Genomic DNA, 19835 nt, shown 5'->3' with positions numbered 1-19835 from the left:
AGAGGTTCCGAATGACTTTTGGGTGCTAAAACGAAGATTCTTTTGTTGCTGAGTTTCTGGTGTAAAATATTTACGAAAATGTCATTTTTGTCCCTTAAATTTTAGACTTTCTTTAAAACTTCAAAATATCATATCTCCCTCATTTTAAGGCCAAATTGGGTGTTTAAAAGGGCTACCTTGGGTATAATCTTGCAAGGATTATGTTGGGCTTATCAAATGTTAGTTTCAGGTCATATAGGATCTGATTCGAGCTATAACAGCTGCTATATTATTTTACTTGTTCCGGAATTTAGTCATTTTTTACATGGTTTTAGAGCTTGGATTTGGGCGATTTTAGAGGGGATTTTCCCAATTTGGATCAGGGTAAGTATTTTTTACTCGGTTTTGATTATAATTCATGAATATATCTCTGAGTTTGGCATTTGAATTATGAATTTTAAGGAGAAATTAGGGGTTTTTGTCTAAAATTTCCTAAAGTGAATTTTTGAGCTTTGAATATTGATTCGGAGTCGGATTTGAGTGAAATTAGTATGGTTAAACTCGTATTGAATGGGTTGTCGGATTTTGTGAGTTTTTTCGGATTCCGAGGTATGGGCATGTGTTTGACTTTTTGGTTGACTTTGAGTAAATGTGTAAAGATTTGACCTTTATCATTTGGGATTATTTCCTTAGGCATTATTTGATATTTTTGAGTTTTTTTTGGCTAGTTTCGAGCCGTTCGGAGGTTGATACGTGTGGGATGGCATTTCTAGAGTATTGTTTGGCTTGCTCGGTATTGGATTTGGCTTGTTCGAGATAAGTAACATATCTAAACTTGAGGGTATTTAACCCTGGAAACTATGTTATAAGAGATGTATTGGGGTGACACACATGCTAGGTGACAAGCGTGTGGGCGTTCACCGGGGTAATCATGATTCAAGTTGACTATTAGACTATGACTGGCCTTTTTATTGTTGTTATATCTTGTCCTATCCATGTAATTCCTACTTGTTAGAGTAATTGAGCTGTGATTCATGTTAGAATTCATGTTTAGGCAATGTGCTTATTTGGTTGAGACCTAATGAGGTTATTTCTATTGTTTTAAATTTTCTACTCTAACTGTAATTATATACTCGGTCATGATTCTTTATTTGCATACCATATCTCAGTCTCTGTTCATCATTTACTATTACATCACATGCTATCATTTTTTGGGTTGAGTAGTATGAGATTGTGAGCCCTTGAGATTTGAGAGATTGATGGCTGAGGTGGGCCTGAGAACCGTGTTGTGAGTGTTATTGTGGATCGGGCTGCACGCCGTAGCAGGACAAATTGACTTTACTATTATTATTATTATTATTATTATTATTATTATTATTATTATTATTATTATTATTATTATTATTATTATTATTATTATTATTATTATTATTATTATTATTACTATTATTATTATTATTATTATTATTATTATTATTATTACTATTATTATTACTACTATTATTATTATTACTATTATTATTATTATTACTAATATTATTATTATTATTACTATTATTATTATTACTATTATTATTATTATTATTATTTTTGGTTTTGGAGGTTCCTAGAAGGATTCAACACTATTAATCGAAAGTTGGCAATTTGAAGAACTTTAGAGTTCATAAGTTTGACCAAGAGTTGACTTTAATGTTATTGGACTCCAATTGGTATTCTGAGACTTTGGATAGGTCTATATAGTTGAATTGAATTTGTGTGCAAAATCTGAAAGTAAATCCGAAGTGTTTCAATGTGTTTCGGACACTCTTTTGAAAGAATGAAGATTTAATAACTTAACAGAAATTCTATTCCATTTGAGCCGCGATTCATTGTTGTAATGTTCCCGTGGATGTTGTGAGGCGTTGGATAAGTTTGGATAATGTATTTTTACTTGTTGCTATGATTGGATGGGGTTCGCAGGGGCTCGGGTGTGTTTTGCATCATTGGATGAGAAACTAGTTAAGGATTTGGAGTTTGACCATGATCAATATCGGGCCAAGATGACCTTCTTTTGATGTTTTGAGTGCACGAGCAAATTCGCTGCGTGTATTATGATTGAAATGCATATATGTTTTTTGTCCGAGAGGTTCCGAATGACTTTTGGGTGCTAAAACGAAGATTCTTTTGTTGCTGAGTTTCTGGTGTAAAATATTTACGAAAATTTTATTTTTGTCCCTTAAATTTTCAGACTTTCTTTAAAACTGCAAAACATCATAGCTCCCTCATTTTAAGGCCAAAATTGGGTGTTTAAAAAGGCTACCTTGGGTATAATCTTGCAAGGAATATGTTGGGCTTATCAAATGTTAGTTTCAGGTCATATAGGATCTGATTCGAGCTATAACAGCTGCTGTATTATTTTACTTGTTCCGGAATTTAGTCATTTTTTACAGGGTTTTAGAGCTCGGATTTAGGCGATTTTGAAGGGGATTTTCCCAATTTGGATCAGGGTAAGTATTTTTTACTCGGTTTTGATTATAATTCATGAATATATCTCCGAGTTTGGCATTTAAATTATGAATTTTAAGGAGAAATTCGGGGGTTTTGTCTAAATTTTCCTAAAGTGAGTTTTTGAGCTTTGAATATTGATTCAGAGTCGGATTTGAGTGAAATTAGTATGGTTAGACTCGTATTGAATGGGTTGTCGGATTTGGTGAGTTTTGTCGGATTCCGAGGTATGGGCATGTGTTTGACTTTTTGGTTGACTTTGAGTAAATGTGTAAAGATTTGACCTTTATCATTTGGGATTATTTCCTTAGGAATTATTTGATATTTTTGAGTTTTTTTTGGCTAGTTTCAAGCCGTTCGGAGGTTGATACGCGTGGGATGGCATTTCTAGAGTATTGTTTTGCTTGCTCGGTATTGGATTTGGCTTGTTCGAGATAAGTAGCATATCTAAACTTGGATTTAAGGGTATTTAACCCTGGAAACTATGTTATAAGATATGTATTGGGGTGACACACATGATAGGTGAGAAGCGTGTGTGCGTGCACCGGGGTAATCATGATTCAAGTTGACTATTAGACTATGAGTGGCCTTTTTTTTTGTTGTTATATGTTGTCCTATCCATGTAAATCCTACTTGTTAGAGTAATTGAGTTGTGATTCATGTTAGAATTCATGTTTAGGCAATGTGCTTATTTGGTTGAGACCTAATGAGGTTATTTCTGTTGTTTTGAGTTTCCTGCTCTAACTGTAATTATATACTCGGTCATGATTCTTCATTTGCATACCATATCTCAGTCTCTGTTCATCATTTACTATTACATCACATGCTATCATTTTTTGGGTTGAGAAGTATGAGATTGTGAGCCCTTTAGATTTGAGAGATTGATGGCTGAGGTGGGCCTGAGAGCCGTGTTTTGAGTGTTATTGTGGATCGGGCTGCACGCCGTAGCAGGACAAATTGACTTTACTAGTACTATTATTATTATTATTATTATTATTATTATTATTATTATTATTATTATTATTATTATTATTATTATTATTATTATTATTATTATTATTATTATTATTATTACTATTATTATTACTATTATTATTATTATTATTATTATTATTATTATTATTATTATTATTATTATTATTATTATTATTATTACTACTATTATTATTATTACTATTATTATTATTACTATTATTATTATTATTATTTTTGGTTTTGGAGGTTCTTAGAAGGATTCAACACTATTTATCGAAAGTTGGCAATTTGAAGAACTTTAGAGTTCATAAGTTTGACCAAGAGTTGACTTTGATGTTATTGGACTCTAATTGGTATTCTGAGACTTTGAATAGGTCTACATAGTTGAATTGAACTTGTGTGCAAAATCTGAAAGTAATCAGAAGTGTTTCAATGTGTTTCAGACACTCTTTTGAAAGAATGAAGATTTAATAACTTAAGAGAAATTCTATTCCGTTTGAGCCTCGATTCACTGTTGTAATGTTCCCGTGGATGTTGTGAGGCGTTGGATAAGTTTGGATAATATATTTGTACTTGTTGCTATGATTGTATGGGGTCCGCAGGGGCTCGGGTGTGTTTTGCATCATTGTATGAGAAACTAGTTAAGGATTTGGAGTTTGACCATGATAAATATCGGGCCAAGATGACCTTCTTTTGATGTTTTGAGTGCGCGAGCAGATTCGCTGCGTGTATTATGATTGAAATGCATATATGTTTTTTGTCCGAGAGGTTCCGAATGACCTTTGGGTGCTAAAACGAAGATTCTTTTGTTGCTGAGTTTCTGGTGTAAAATATTTACGAAAATGTCATTTTTGTCCCTTAAATTTTAGACTTTCTTTAAAACTTCAAAATATCATATCTCCCTCATTTTAAGGCCAAATTGGGTGTTTAAAAGGGCTACCTTGGGTATAATCTTGCAAGGATTATGTTGGGCTTATCAAATGTTAGTTTCAGGTCATATAGGATCTAATTCGAGCTATAACAGCTGCTGTATTATTTTACTTGTTCCGGAATTTAGTCATTTTTTTACATGGTTTTAGAGCTCGGATTTAGGCGATTTTAGAGGGGATTTTCCCAATTTGGATCAGGGTAAGTATTTTTTACTCGGTTTTGATTATAATTCATGAATATATCTCCGAGTTTGGCATTTGAATTATGAATTTTAAGGAAAAATTAGGGGTTTTTGTCTATAATTTCCTAAAGTGAATTTTCGAGCTTTGAATATTGATTCGGAGTCTGATTTGAGTGAAATTAGTATGGTTAGACTCGTATTGAATGGGTTGTCGGATTTTGTGAGTTTTTTCGGATTCCGAGGTATGGGCATGTGTTTGACTTTTTGGTTGACTTTGAGTAAATGTGTAAAGATTTGACCTTTATCATTTAGGATTGTTTCCTTAGGCATTATTTGATATTTTCTAGTTTTTTTTGGCTTGTTTCGAGCCGTTCGGAGGTTGATACGTGTGGGATGGCATTTCTAGAGTATTGTTTGGCTTGCTCGGTATTGGATTTGGCTTGTTCGAGATAAGTAACATATCTAAACTTGAGGGTATTTAACCCTGGAAACTATGTTATAAGAGATGTATTGGGGTGACACACATGCTAGGTGACAAGCGTGTGGGCGTGCACCGGGGTAATCATGATTCAAGTTGACTATTAGACTATGACTGGCCTTTTTATTGTTGTTATATCTTGTCCTATCCATGAAATTCCTACTTGTTAGAGTAATTGAGCTGTGATTCATGTTAGAATTCATGTTTAGGCAATGTGCTTATTTGGTTGAGACCTAATGAGGTTATTTCTGTTGTTTTGAATTTTTTGCTCTAACTGTAATTATATACTCGGTCATGATTCTTTATTTGCATACCATATCTCAGTCTCTGTTCATCATTTACTATTACATCACATGCTATCATTTTTTGGGTTGAGAAGTATGAGATTGTGAGCCCCTGAGATTTGAGAGATTGATGGCTGAGGTGGGCCTGAGAACCGTGTTGTGAGTGTTATTGTGGATCGGGCTGCACGCCGTAGCAGGACAAATTGACTTTACTATTATTATTATTATTATTATTACTATTATTATTATTATTATTAGTATTATTATTATTACTGTTATTATTACTACTATTATTATTACTATTATTATGATTATTATTATTACTATTATTATTATTATTACTATTATTATTATTATTACTATTATTATTATTATTACTATTATTATTATTATTATTACTATTATTATTATTACTATTATTATTATTATTATTATTATTATTTTTGGTTTTGGCGGTTCCTAGAAGGATTCAACACTATTAATCGAAAGTTGGCAATTTGAAGAACTTTAGAGTTCATAAGTTTGACCAAGAGTTGACTTTAATGTTATTAGACTCCAATTGGTATTCTGAGACTTTGGATAGGTCTATATAGTTGAATTGAACTTGTGTGCAAAATCTGGAAGTAAATCCGAATTGTTTCAATGTGTTTCGGACACTCTTTTGAAAGAATGAAGATTTAATAACTTAACAGAAATTCTATTCCGTTTGAGCCGCGATTCATTGTTGTAATATTCCCGTGGAAGTAGTGAGGCGTTGGATAAGTTTGGATAATGTATTTGTACTTGTTGCTATGATTGGATGGGGTTCGCAGGGGCTCGGGTGTGTTTTGCATCATTGGATGAGAAACTAGTTAAGGATTTGGAGTTTGACCATGATCAATATCGGGCCAAGATGACCTTCTTTTGATGTTTTGAGTGCGCGAGCAGATTCGCTGCGTGTATTATGATTGAAATGCATATATGTTTTTTGTCCGAGAGGTTCCGAATGACTTTTGGGTGCTAAAACGAAGATTCTTTTGTTGCTGAGTTTCTGGTGTAAAATATTTACGAAAATGTCATTTTTGTCCCTTAAATTTTCAGACTTTCTTTAAAACTGCAAAACATCATATCTCCCTCATTTTAAGGCCAAATTGGGTGTTTAAAAAGGCTACCTTGGCTATAATCTTGCAAGGATTATGTTGGGCTTATCAAATGTTAGTTTCAGGTCATATAGGATCTGATTCGAGCTATAACAGCTGCTGTATTATTTTACTTGTTCCGGAATTTAGTCATTTTTTACATGGTTTTAGAGCTCGGATTTAGGCGATTTTGGAGGGAATTTTCCCAATCTGGATCAGGGTAAGTATTTTTTACTCGGTTTTGATTATAATTCATGAATATATCTCCGAGTTTAGCATTTAAATTATGAATTTTAAGGAGAAATTCGGGGGTTTTGTCTAAATTTTCCTAAAGTGAGTTTTTGAGCTATGAATATTGATTCAGAGTCGGATTTGAGTGAAATTAGTATGGTTAGACTCGTATTGAATGGGTTGTCGAATTTGGTGAGGTTTGTCGGATTCCGAGGTATGGGCATGTATTTGACTTTTTGGTTGACTTTGAGTAAATGTGTAAAGATTTGACCTTTATCATTTGGGATTATTTCCTTAGGCATTATTTGATATTTTTGAGTTTTTTTTGGCTAGTTTCAAGCCGTTTGGAGGTTGATACGCATGGGATGGCATTTCTAGAGTATTGTTTGGCTTGCTCGGTATTGGATTTGGCTTGTTCGAGATAAGTAACATATCTAAACTTGGATTTAAGGGTATTTAACCCTGAAAACTATGTTATAAGAAATGTATTAGGGTGACACACATGATAGGTGACAAGCGTGTGTGCGTGCACCGGGGTAATCATGATTCTAGTTGACTATTAGACTATGACTGGCCTTTTTTTTGTTGTTATATGTTGTCCTATCCATTTAATTCCTACTTGTTAGAGTAATTGAGTTGTGATTCATGTTAGAATTCATGTTTAGGCAATGTGCTTATTTGGTTGAGACCTAATGAGGTTATTTCTGTTGTTTTGAGTTTTCTGCTCTAACTGTAATTATATACTCGGTCATGATTCTTCATTTGCATACCATATCTCAGTCTCTGTTCATCATTTACTATTACATCACATGCTATCATTTTTTGGGTTGAGAAGTATGAGATTGTGAGCCCTTTAGATTTGAGAGATTGATGGCTGAGGTGGGCCTGAGAGCCGTGTTTTGAGTGTTATTGTGGATCGGGCTGCACGCCGTAGCAGGACATATTGACTTTACTAGTACTACTATATTATTATTATTATTATTATTATTATTATTATTATTATTATTATTATTATTATTATTACTATTATTATTATTACTATTATTATTATTATTATTATTACTATTATTATTATTATTATTATTATTATTATTATTATTATTATTATTATTACTACTACTATTATTATTATTACTATTATTATTATTACTATTATTATTATTATTATTATTGGTCTTGGAGGTTCTTAGAAGGATTCAACACTATTTATCGAAAGTTGGCAATTTGAAGAACTTTAGAGTTCATAAGTTTGACCAAGAGTTGACTTTGATGTTATTGGACTCTAATTGGTATTCTGAGACTTTGGATAGGTCTACATAGTTGAATTGAACTTGTGTGCAAAATCTGAAAGTAATCAGAAGTGTTTCAATGTGTTTCAGACACTCTTTTGAAAGAATGAAGATTTAATAACTTAAGAGAAATTCTATTCCGTTTGAGCCTCGATTCACTGTTGTAATATTCCCGTGGATGTTGTGAGGCGTTGGATAAGTTTGGATAATGTATTTGTACTTGTTGCTATGATTGTATGGGGTCCGCAGGGGCTTGGGTGTGTTTCGCATCATTGGATGAGAAACTAGTTAAGGATTTGGAGTTTGACCATGATAAATATCGGGCCAAGATGACCTTCTTTTGATGTTTTGAGTGCGCGAGCAGATTCGCTGCGTGTATTATGATTAAAATGCATATATGTTTTTTGTCCGAGAGTTTCCGAATGACCTTTGGGGTGCTAAAACGAAGATTCTTTTGTTGCTGAGTTTCTGGTGTAAAATATTTACGAAAATATCATTTTTGTCCCTTAAATTTTAGACTTTCTTTAAAACTTCAAAATATCATATCTCCCTCATTTTAAGGCCAAATTGGGTGTTTAAAAGGGCTACCTTGGGTATAATCTTGCAAGGATTATGTTGGGCTTATCAAATGTTAGTTTCAGGTCATATAGGATCTGATTCGAGCTATAACAGCTGCTGTATTATTTTACTTGTTCCGGAATTTAGTCATTTTTTTACATGGTTTTAGAGCTCGGATTTGGGCGATTTTAGAGGGGATTTTCCCAATTTGGATCAGGGTAAGTATTTTTTACTCGGTTTTGATTATAATTCATGAATATATCTCCGAGTTTGGCATTTGAATTATGAATTTTAAGGAAAAATTAGGGGTTTTTGTCTAAAATTTCCTAAAGTGAATTTTTGAGCTTTGAATATTGATTCGGAGTCTGATTTGAGTGAAATTAGTATGGTTAGACTCGTATTGAATGGGTTGTCGGATTTTGTGAGTTTTTTCGGATTCCGAGGTATGGGCATGTGTTTGACTTTTTGGTTGACTTTGAGTAAATGTGTAAAGATTTGACCTTTATCATTTGGGATTATTTCCTTAGGAATTATTTGATATTTTCTAGTTTTTTTTGGCTAGTTTCGAGCCCGGAGGTTGATACGTGTGGGATGGCATTTCTAGAGTATTGTTTGGCTTGCTCGGTATTGGATTTGGCTTGTTCGAGATAAGTAACATATCTAAACTTGAGGGTATTTAACCCTGGAAACTATGTTATAAGAGATGTATTGGGGTGACACACATGCTAGGTGACAAGCGTGTGGGCGTGCACCGGGGTAATCATGATTCAAGTTGACTATTAGATTATGACTGGCCTTTTTATTGTTGTTATATCTTGTCCTATCCATGAAATTCCTACTTGTTAGAGTAATTGAGCTGTGATTCATGTTAGAATTCATGTTTAGGCAATGTGCTTATTTGGTTGAGACCTAATGAGGTTATTTCTGTTGTTTTGAATTTTCTGCTCTAACTATAATTATATACTCGGTCATGATTCTTTATTTGCATACCATATCTCAGTCTCTGTTTATCATTTACTATTACATCACATGCTATCATTTTTTGGGTTGAGTAGTATGAGATTGTGAGCCCCTGAGATTTGAGAGATTGATGGCTGAGGTGGGCCTCAGAACCGTGTTGTGAGTGTTATTGTGGATCGGGCTGCACGCCGTAGCAGGACAAATTGACTTTACTATTATTATTATTATTATTATTATTATTACTATTATTATTATTATTATTACTATTATTATTATTACTGTTATTATTACTACTATTATTATTACTATTATTATGATTATTATTATTACTATTTTTATTATTATTACTATTATTATTATTATTATTACTATTATTATTATTATTATTACTATTATTATTATTACTATTATTATTATTATTATTATTATTTTTGGTTTTGGCGGTTCCTAGAAGGATTCAACACTATTAATCGAAAGTTGGCAATTTGAAGAACTTTAGAGTTCATAAGTTTGACCAAGAGTTGACTTTAATGTTATTGGACTCCAATTGGTATTCTGAGACTTTGGATAGGTCTATATAGTTGAATTGAACTTGTGTGCAAAATCTGAAAGTAAATCCGAAGTGTTTCAATGTGTTTCGGACACTCTTTTGAAAGAATGAAGATTTAATAACTTAACAGAAATTCTATTCCGTTTGAGCCGCGATTCATTGTTGTAATGTTCACGTGGAAGTAGTGAGGCGTTGGATAAGTTTGGATAATGTATTTGTACTTGTTGCTATGATTGGATGGGGTTCGCAGGGGCTCGGGTGTGTTTTGCATCATTGGATGAGAAACTAGTTAAGGATTTGGAGTTTGACCATGATCAATATCGGGCCAAGATGACCTTCTTTTGATGTTTTGAGTGCGCGAGTAGATTCGCTGCATGTATTATGATTGAAATGCATATATGTTTTTTGTCCGAGAGGTTCCGAATGACTTTTGGGTGCTAAAACGAAGATTCTTTTGTTGCTGAGTTTCTGGTGTAAAATATTTACGAAAATGTCATTTTTGTCCCTTAAATTTTCAGACTTTCTTTAAAACTGCAAAACATCATATCTCCCTCATTTTAAGGCCAAATTGGGTGTTTAAAAAGGCTACCTTGGCTATAATCTTGCAAGGATTATGTTGGGCTTATCAAATGTTAGTTTCAGGTCATATAGGATCTGATTCGAGCTATAACAGCTGCTGTATTATTTTACTTGTTCCGAAATTTAGTCATTTTTTACATGGTTTTAGAGCTCGGATTTAGGCGATTTTGGAGGGGATTTTCCCAATCTGGATCAGGGTAAGTATTTTTTACTCGGTTTTGATTATAATTCATGAATATATCTCCGAGTTTGGCATTTAAATTATCAATTTTAAGGAGAAATTCGGGGGTTTTGTCTAAATTTTCCTAAAGTGAGTTTTTGAGCTATGAATATTGATTCAGAGTCGGATTTGAGTGAAATTAGTATGGTTAGACTCGTATTGAATGGGTTGTCGAATTTGGTGAGTTTTGTCGGATTCCGAGGTATGGGCATGTGTTTGACTTTTTGGTTGACTTTGAGTAAATGTGTAAAGATTTGACCTTTATCATTTGGGATTATTTCCTTAGGCATTATTTGATATTTTTGAGTTTTTTTTTTTGGCTAGTTTCAAGCCGTTTGGAGGTTGATACGCATGGGATGGCATTTCTAGAGTATTGTTTGGCTTGCTCGGTATTGGATTTGGCTTGTTCGAGATAAGTAGCATATCTAAACTTGGATTTAAGGGTATTTAACCCTGAAAACTATGTTATAAGAAATGTATTGGGGTGACACACATGATAGGTGACAAGCGTGTGTGCGTGCACCGGGGTAATCATGATTCTAGTTGACTATTAGACTATGACTGGCCTTTTTTTTGTTGTTATATGTTGTCCTATCCATTTAATTCTTACTTGTTAGAGTAATTGAGTTGTGATTCATGTTAGAATTCATGTTTAGGCAATGTGCTTATTTGGTTGAGACCTAATGAGGTTATTTCTGTTGTTTTGAGTTTTCTGCTCTAACTGTAATTATATACTCGGTCATGATTCTTCATTTGTATACCATATCTCAGTCTCTGTTCATCATTTACTATTACATCACATGCTATCATTTTTTGGGTTGAGAAGTATGAGATTGTGAGCCCTTTAGATTTGAGAGATTGATGGCTGAGGTGGGCCTGAGAGCCGTGTTTTGAGTGTTATTGTGGATCGGGCTGCACGCCGTAGCAGGACAAATTGACTTTACTACTACTATTATTATTATTATTATTATTATTATTATTATTATTATTATTATTATTATTATTATTATTATTATTATTATTATTATTATTATTATTATTATTATTATTACTATTATTATTATTACTATTATTATTATTATTATTACTATTATTATTATTATTATTATTATTACTATTATTATTATTACTATTATTATTATTATTATTATTATTATTATTATTATTATTATTACTACTATTATTATTATTACTATTATTATTATTACTATTATTATTATTATTATTTTTGGTTTTGGAGGTTCTTAGAAGGATTCAACACTATTTATCGAAAGTTGGCAATTTGAAGAACTTTAGAGTTCATAAGTTTGACCAAGAGTTGACTTTGATGTTATTGGACTCTAATTGGTATTCTGAGACTTTGGATAGGTCTACATAGTTGAATTGAACTTGTGTGCAAAATCTGAAAGTAATCAGAAGTGTTTCAATGTGTTTCAGACACTCTTTTGAAAGAATGAAGATTTAATAACTTAAGAGAAATTCTATTCCGTTTGAGCCTCGATTCACTGTTGTAATGTTCCCGTGGATGTTGTGAGGCGTTGGATAAGTTTGGATAATGTATTTGTACTTGTTGCTATGATTGTATGGGGTCCGCAGGGGCTCGGGTGTGTTTTGCATCATTGGATGAGAAACTAGTTAAGGATTTGGAGTTTGACCATGATAAATATCGGGCCAAGATGACCTTCTTTTGATGTTTTGAGTGCGCGAGCAGATTCGCTGCGTGTATTATGATTGAAATGCATATATGTTTTTTGTCCGAGAGGTTCCGAATGACCTTTGGGTGCTAAAACGAAGATTCTTTTGTTGCTGAGTTTCTGGTGTAAAATATTTACGAAAATGTCATTTTTGTCCCTTAAATTTTAGACTTTCTTTAAAACTTTAAAATATCATATCTCCCTCATTTTAAGGCCAAATTGGGTGTTTAAAAGGGCTACCTTGGGTATAATCTTGCAAGGATTATGTTGGGCTTATCAAATGTTAGTTTCAGGTCATATAGGATCTGATTCGAGCTATAACAGCTGCTGTATTATTTTACTTGTTCCGGAATTTAGTCATTTTTTTACATGGTTTTAGAGCTCGGATTTGGGCGATTTTAGAGGGAATTTTCCCAATTTGGATCAGGGTAAGTATTTTTTACTCGGTTTTGATTATAATTCATGAATATATCTCCGAGTTTGGCATTTGAATTATGAATTTTAAGGGAAAATTAGGGGTTTTTGTCTAAAATTTCCTAAAGTGAATTTTTGAGCTTTGAATATTGATTCGGAGTCTGATTTGAGTGAAATTAGTATGGTTAGACTCATATTGAATGGGTTGTCGGATTTTGTGAGTTTTTTCGGATTCCGAGGTATGGGCATGTGTTTGACTTTTTGGTTGACTTTGAGTAAATGTGTAAAGATTTGACCTTTATCATTTGGGATTATTTCCTTAGAAATTATTTGATATTTTCTAGTTTTTTTGGCTCGAGCCGTTCGGAGGTTGATACGTGTGGGATGGTATTTCTAGAGTATTGTTTGGCTTGCTCGGTATTGGATTTGGCTTGTTCGAGATAAGTAACATATCTAAACTTGAGGGTATTTAACCCTGGAAACTATGTTATAAGAGATGTATTGGGGTGACACACATGCTAGGTGACAAGAGTGTGGGCGTGCACCGGGGTAATCATGATTCAAGTTGACTATTAGATTATGACTGGCCTTTTTATTGTTGTTATATCTTGTCCTATCCATGAAATTCCTACTTGTTAGAGTAATTGAGCTGTGATTCATGTTAGAATTCATGTTTAGGCAATGTGCTTATTTGGTTGAGACCTAATGAGGTTATTTCTGTTGTTTTGAATTTTCTGCTCTAACTGTAATTATATACTCGGTCATGATTCTTTATTTGCATACCATATCTCAGTCTCTGTTCATCATTTACTATTACATCACATGCTATCATTTTTTGGGTTGAGTAGTATGAGATTGTGAGCCCCTGAGATTTGAGAGATTGATGGCTGAGGTGGGCCTGAGAACCGTGTTGTGAGTGTTATTGTGGATCGGGCTGCACGCCGTAGCAGGACAAATTGACTTTACTATTATTATTATTATTATTATTATTATTACTATTATTATTATTATTATTACTATTATTATTACTATTATTATGATTATTATTATTACTATTATTATTATTATTATTACTATTATTATTATTATTACTATTATTATTATTATTATTACTATTATTATTATTACTATCATTATTATTATTATTATTTTTGGTTTTGGCGGTTCCTAGAAGGATTCAACACTATTAATCGAAAGTTGGCAATTTGAAGAACTTTAGAGTTCATAAATTTGACCAAGAGTTGACTTTAATGTTATTGGACTCCAATTGGTATTCTGAGACTTTGGATAGGTCTATATAGTTGAATTGAACTTGTGTGCAAAATCTGGAAGTAAATCCGAATTGTTTCAATGTGTTTCGGACACTCTTTTGAAAGAATGAAGATTTAATAACTTAACAGAAATTCTATTCCGTTTGAGCCGCGATTCATTGTTGTAATGTTCACGTGGATGTAGTGAGGCGTTGGATAAGTTTGGATAATGTATTTGTACTTGTTGCTATGATTGGATGGGGTTCGCAGGGGCTCGGGTGTGTTTTGCATCATTGGATGAGAAACTAATTAAGGATTTGGAGTTTGACCATGATAAATATCGGGCCAAGATGACCTTCTTTTGATGTTTTGAGTGCGCGAGCAGATTCGCTGCGTGTATTATGATTGAAATGCATATATGTTTTTTGTCCGAGAGGTTCCGAATGACCTTTGGGTGCTAAAACGAAGATTCTTTTGTTGCTGAGTTTCTGGTGTAAAATATTTACGAAAATGTCATTTTTGTCCCTTAAATTTTAGACTTTCTTTAAAACTTTAAAATATCATATCTCCCTCATTTTAAGGCCAAATTGGGTGTTTAAAAGGGCTACCTTGGGTATAATCTTGCAAGGATTATGTTGGGCTTATCAAATGTTAGTTTCAGGTCATATAGGATCTGATTCGAGCTATAACAGCTGCTGTATTATTTTACTTGTTCCGGAATTTAGTCATTTTTTACATGGTTTTAGAGCTCGGATTTGGGCGATTTTAGAGGGGATTTTCCCAATTTGGATCAGGGTAAGTATTTTTTACTCGGTTTTGATTATAATTCATGAATATATCTCCGAGTTTGGCATTTAAATTATGAATTTTAAGGAGAAATTCGGAGGTTTTGTCTAAATTTTCCTAAAGTGCGTTTTTGAGCTATGAATATTGATTCAGAGTCGGATTTGAGTGAAATTAGTATGGTTAGACTCGTATTGAATGGGTTGTCGAATTTGGTGTGTTTTGTCGGATTCCGAGGTATGGGCATGTGTTTGACTTTTTGGTTGACTTTGAATAAATGTGTAAAGATTTGACCTTTATCATTTGGGATTATTTCCTTAGGCATTATTTGATATTTTTGAGTTTTTTTTGGCTAGTTTCAAGCCGTTTGGAGGTTGATACGCATGGGATGGCATTTCTAGAGTATTGTTTGGCTTGCTCGGTATTGGATTTGGCTTGTTCGAGATAAGTAACATATCTAAACTTGGATTTAAGGGTATTTAACCCTGAAAACTATGTTATAAGAAATGTATTGGGGTGACACACATGATAGGTGACAAGCGTGTGTGCGTGCACCGGGGTAATCAAGATTCTAGTTGACTATTAGACTATGACTGGCCTTTTTTTTGTTGTTATATGTTGTCCTATCCATTTAATTCCTACTTGTTAGAGTAATTGAGTTGTGATTCATGTTAGAATTCATGTTTAGGCAATGTGCTTATTTGGTTGAGACCTAATGAGGTTATTTCTGTTGTTTTGAGTTTTCTGCTCTAACTGTAATTATATACTCGGTCATGATTCTTCATTTGCATACCATATCTCAGTCTCTGTTCATCATTTACTATTACATCACATGCTATCATTTTTTGGGTTGAGAAGTATGAGATTGTGAGCCCTTTAGATTTGAGAGATTGATGGCTGAGGTGGGCCTGAGAGCCGTGTTTTGAGTGTTATTGTGGATCGGGCTGCACGCCGTAGCAGGACAAATTGACTTTACTAGTACTATTATTATTATTATTATTATTATTATTATTATTATTATTATTATTATTATTATTATTATTATTATTATTATTACTATTATTATTATTATTATTATTATTATTATTATTATTATTATTATTACTATTATTATTATTATTATTATTATTATTATTACTACTATTATTATTATTACTATTATTATTATTACTATTATTATTATTATTATTTTTGGTTTTGGAGGTTCTTAGAAGGATTCAACACTATTTATCGAAAGTTGGCAATTTGAAGAACTTTAGAGTTCATAAGTTTGACCAAGAGTTGACTTTGATGTTATTGGACTCTAATTGGTATTCTGAGACTTTGAATAGGTCTACATAGTTGAATTGAACTTGTGTGCAAAATCTGAAAGTAATCAGAAGTGTTTCAATGTGTTTCAGACACTCTTTTGAAAGAATGAAGATTTAATAACTTAAGAGAAATTCTATTCCGTTTGAGCCTCGATTCACTGTTGTAATGTTCCCGTGGATGTTGTGAGGCGTTGGATAAGTTTGGATAATGTATTTGTACTTGTTGCTATGATTGTATGGGGTCCGCAGGGGTTCGGGTGTGTTTTGCATCATTGGATGAGAAACTAGTTAAGGATTTGGAGTTTGACCATGATAAATATCGGGCCAAGATGACCTTCTTTTGATGTTTTGAGTGCGCGAGCAGATTCGCTGCGTGTATTATGATTGAAATGCATATATGTTTTTTGTCCGAGAGGTTCCGAATGACCTTTGGGTGCTAAAACGAAGATTCTTTTGTTGCTGAGTTTCTGGTGTAAAATATTTACGAAAATGTCATTATTGTCCCTTAAAATTTCAGACTTTCTTCAAAAATTCAAAACATCATATCTCCCTCATTTTAAGGCCAAATTGGGTGTTTAAAAAGGCTACCTTGGGTATAATCTTGCAAGGATTATGTTGGGCTTATCAAATGTTAGTTTCAGGTCATATAAAATCTGATTCGAGCCATAACAGCTGCTGCATTATTTTACTTGTTCTGAAATTTAGTCATTTTTTTACATGGTTTTAGAGCTCGGATATGGGCGATTTTGGAGGGGATTTTTCCAATTTGGATCGGGGTAAGTATTTTTTACTCGGTTTTGATTATAACTCATGGATATATCTCCGAGTTTGGCACTTGAATTATGAATTTTAAGGAGAAATTAGGGGTTTTTGTCTAAATTTTTCTAAAGTGAGTTTTTGAGCTTTGAATATTGATTTGGAGTCGGATTTGAGTGAAATTAGTATGGTTAGACTCGTATTGAATGGGTTGTCGGATTTTGTGAGTTTTCTCGGGTTCTGAGGTATGGGCATGTGTTTGACTTTTTGGTTGACTTTGAGTAAATGTGTAAAGATTTGACCTTTATCATTTGGGATTATTTCCTTAGGTATTATTTGATATTTTTGAGTTTCTTTTGGCTAGTTTCGAGCCGTTCAGAGGTTTATACGCGTGGGATGGCATTTCTAGAGTATTGTTTGGCTTGCTCGATATTAGATTTGGCTTGTTCGAGATAAATAACATATCTAAACTTGGATTTAAGGGTATTTAATCCTGGAAAAATGTTATAAGAGATGTATTGGGGTGACACACATGCTAGGTTACAAGCGTGTGGGCGTGCACCGGGGTAATCATGATTCAAGTTGACTATTAAACTATGACTGGCCTTTTTTTGCTGTTATATCTTGTCTTATCCCTGTAATTCCTACTTGTTAGAGTAATTGAGCTGCGATTCATGTTAGAATTCATGTTTAGGCAATGTGCTTATTTGGTTGATACCTAATGAGGTTATTGCTGTTGTTTTCAGTTTTCAGCTCTAGCCGTAATTATATACTAGGTCATGATTCTTCATTTGCATATCATATCTCAGTCTATGTTCATCATTTACTATTACATCACATGCTATCATTTTTTTGGGTTGAGTAGTATGAGATTGTGAGCTCTTGAGATTTGAGAGATTGATGGCTGAGGTGGGCTTGAGAGCCGTGTTGTGAGTGTTATTGTGGATCGGGCTGCAAGCCGTAGAAGGACAAATATTACTATTATTATTGTTATTATTATTATTATTATTATTATTATTATTATTATTATTATTATTACTATTATTATTATTATTACGATTACTATTATTATTATTACTATTATTATTATTATTATTATTACTATTATTATTATAATAATAATAATAATAATAATAATAATAATTATTATTATTATTACTATTATTATTATTACTATTATTATTATTATTATTATTATTATTATTATTATTATTATTATTATTATTATTATTATTATTATTGTGGATCGAGTTTCATGGTACAACACGCTTTATAGGCTTTTGATTAGCACTTGGGCAGGATCTACCCCTCCGGAGTCTGACATACCGGCAGTGAGCGCAGACATAATTATATATATACACGTGCTTTGGTGAGGGGCTTATGATCCAAACACTCATACTGTGCTGAGTGATTGTGTGTGTGTGTGTGATGAAGTGGGCATTTGAGACTGACAACTTGAGTATGTTTGAGGGTGAGAGTACCTGGGAATATCACCGTAAAATCATTCATTTGACATGCATACTTTGCATGTAGGCATAGAGATGTATTTTTTCTCATGCTAGACGGTATTGTGACATTGATGATTTGACATTTACATTTGACATGTAGGCATAGAGATGTATATTCCTCATGCTAGACGGTATATGATAATTGATGACTTGATATGCATATTGACTTGTAGGCATAGAGATGTACATTCCTCATGCTATATAGTAATGAAATGTCTTATCTGTTGTTGAAAGTTTAAAAAAAATCATAGTTTTCTGATATACTCATATTTTGGTGATACCGGTGAAAGATTTAGATTTTACTGTATACCTGGAAAGCATGTATACTTTTATGTAAGTACGAACAAGCTGAGCATAATATCTTTTGATTTATTACTTTTATTGCCTTCACTATATTATTACGAGTTCTTATTGGCTATTGGTGTTGGACTCTAACCATTTTTCGAGCTCGTCACTACTTTCAACCTCAGGCTAGATTTGTTACTTATTGAGTACATGGGGTTGGTTGTACTTATACTACACTTCTACACCGTGCGTGTAGATCTTGGAGCTGGTGTTGTTGTGAATGGCGGGAGCTGTCATTGAAGATGTACCTAAGTTCCAGTTATCACTACCACTTGTTCATTTGAGATTCTGTTTATGCACATTTCAAACAGATGTTGTATCATTTTCTTATCAGTTTTGTAACTCTGTGTCATAGAAGCTCATGACTTGTACTACTAGTCCTTGGGTTATTGTATAAGAATTCAGTTATTTAATCATTTATTTCCTATTATTCTCATTTGGATTGTGTTTATGGATATTGGGCTTACCTAGCAGGTTCGGTTAGGTGCCATCACGACTAGTTGAATTTTGGGCCGTTACAAGTTGGTATCAAAGCTCTTAGTTCATAGGTTCTATGAGTCATGAGAAAATGTCTAGTAGAGTCTTTCGGGTCGGTATGATCATGTCCATACCTATCTTCGAGAGGCTACAGGGCATCTAGGATAAACATTCCATCTTTCCTTCCTTATCGTGTGGCCGTGATTCAACTTGACGCTTATTTCTTTGAATTCCTTTCACTCACCCGTATGTTATGTAAGCGCTCAGTATCAGTTGTGCGTCGACATCTTGTGATTTCAAGGATGAGGTGCGAGATGTGAGCGCTCAATGTCCCTAGGAGTGGAATTTATGGCTCGGTGAGTGGTTGGATGACTATATGATGAGTATGATATGACTGAGGGATACATTCAGATGGTTTGGATGTAACGAGAAAAGTTTGCTTGGGATGTGAAAAAGACTATTGGGTGTTTGATTTCTATCTT

The sequence above is a fragment of the Nicotiana tomentosiformis genome, chromosome 1 (assembly GCF_000390325.3).
Source record: "Nicotiana tomentosiformis chromosome 1, ASM39032v3, whole genome shotgun sequence".
NCBI classification, from domain to species: domain Eukaryota; kingdom Viridiplantae; phylum Streptophyta; class Magnoliopsida; order Solanales; family Solanaceae; genus Nicotiana; species Nicotiana tomentosiformis.
The sequence above is the reverse complement of the archived record's forward strand: the minus strand, read 5'-3'. Positions refer to the sequence as shown.